Raw genomic sequence first — 2106 nt, 5'->3', positions numbered from 1 at the left:
AAGAAGCCTCAGAATTATAAATACACTTTTAGCAAGAAAGGTATGATTTTTCTAACAATCAAAACATGCAAATCTTTAAAATAAAGTTAGTTCACTGAAAAATGGTCTTAATTTGTTGCTTCCTAGAGAAATATTACCCCCCCCCCCCCTCCAATCCTGTAATAAATAAAAAACCACTGAATTGAATCAGGCTTAGGGACTGAGCAGAGAACTGCATTCAGCCTGTGGTAGACCAACTGTATCAACTTTAATTCAGAGCATTTAATACATTTTTTTTCCTTGTCCCCTAGTTTCATGTATCTTCTCTATAGACATTTGAATGAATACAAAATATGTCATTCATTTCAATCAGAGAGACACAAGAGAATGTTGCTTCAGTGCTGCTCTCTTTTCCTCTTAAAAAGAACAACTGTCTGATGCAGATTCTCATCTGGCAAGTGTATCCTCATTCTTAAACGGTGTTATCACACTCATCCTCTCCTCTCCCCTTCACACTGATCTTTAGAATAGACAGAATGTCTTAACCTTTGGAATTTATCACAATGGCTTTTCTTGCCTTTATCAATTCCAGTGGGTTGAGCTTTCTGTATCTGCATTAAGATCTTTCCTATCTTCTCACTTTTCTCACATTTCAAGAAGTCTGTCTAGTTTCAAAATACTTGTTAGAAGACATATATAAATGTTTGTGGGTTTCTAGTATGAAAGAGAAGTGGCTACACTCTCTGGAAATTAAAATTATGTCTCAAAAGGGAATATCTCTTCTTCAGAAAACCAAGATGTCTAAAGAAAGATTATTATCTCTGACCTCATCCCATCCCTCCCATGCCATTTACTGTTTTTCTTCTCTCTTCAGATTTTATCACATTTCTGAGAGAACATTTAGTTTTATTTAAATGCAATGACACAAACATTGCTAATCTGGTTTCCCTTCATTCGTTTGTGTACTTGTTGTCAACAATGGTTTTATCAGCCATCAAAATCTAATTGAAATTGCAGAGCTGCATGTAGTCATCCAATAATTATGAAATAAACAGACTGAAATTTCAAATGCATTTGAGAAAAAAAAACCTACAGTAATATAAACAGAATAAGGTAATTAAAGATCTCTGTCTATGATTTTTAATTCTTTTTTAAAGCATGATTTATCTGAATACATCACTTTTAAGCTCCAGAGGTAAGTTACTATGCCTTGTTTCTGTATTACAAAAAGAAGACTGACTGGATGGAGTTAATATGGAAAATTGTTCTCGTAAATAGTACAAAGAAGCACTTCATCATCACACCACCAAAACATGCTTTGCTTTCTCTTCAGAGAACTCCTGCAGTAATACACACATGACAGTTAATAATAGATTATAAAAAGCAGTGCCCTTTATCATCTGAACACCAAATCTTTAGAGGCTTGCAAATAGAACAGTCTGTTCAATGATTGTAGAAATGTGACGTCAAAGGGCTGTTCTGCTTCTTATTTGAAATGTCTTCATGTTATTATAGATACTCCACACACTATCTTAGAAAAATTCAAGGTTGTGAATTGTATTCCACAGACTACAGTTTTGCCTTAATGAAAACCATATAGCAGTAGCATATTTAAATTTTTGGAAGAAAGGGTAACAGAGCTTTCAAAATAAGCCCTGGTCATGAATGTATATATATAGTCCTGTGATGGGTTGGCATAGCAACTATTTCTTAGAACTCTTACTACCTAAGTAAACAGCTAAAGCACTGAGAATGTCTCAGCTAAGCTGTGTCCATCTGTAGTACAAGCCTGTGTTGTATGCGAACATTTTCTTCCAACAATGAGGATATTTTAGTGGTGCTCATTTATACTGCCATTGTTGTCAGTATTTTTATTATTAACCTTAATTTTCTTACTGCTTTCATGATGTAATTGAACCAAAGATTCTAATTTACCTTTTTTTTTTTTTTTTTTTTTTTTTTTTTTTTTTTTTTTTTTTTTTTTTTTTTTTTTTTTTTTTTTTTTTTTTTTTTTTTTTTTTTTTTTTTTTTTTTTTTTTTTTTTTTTTTTTTTTTTTTTTTTTTTTTTTTTTTTTTTTTTTTTTTTTTTTTTTTTTTTTTTTTTTTTTTTTTTTTTTTTTCCCCAGT

The sequence above is a fragment of the Empidonax traillii genome, unplaced genomic scaffold (assembly GCF_003031625.1).
Source record: "Empidonax traillii isolate 1590-97213 ecotype Southwest subspecies unplaced genomic scaffold, ASM303162v1 scaffold373:size1354568, whole genome shotgun sequence".
Lineage (NCBI taxonomy): Eukaryota > Metazoa > Chordata > Aves > Passeriformes > Tyrannidae > Empidonax > Empidonax traillii.
Note: the sequence above shows the minus strand (reverse complement) of the source record.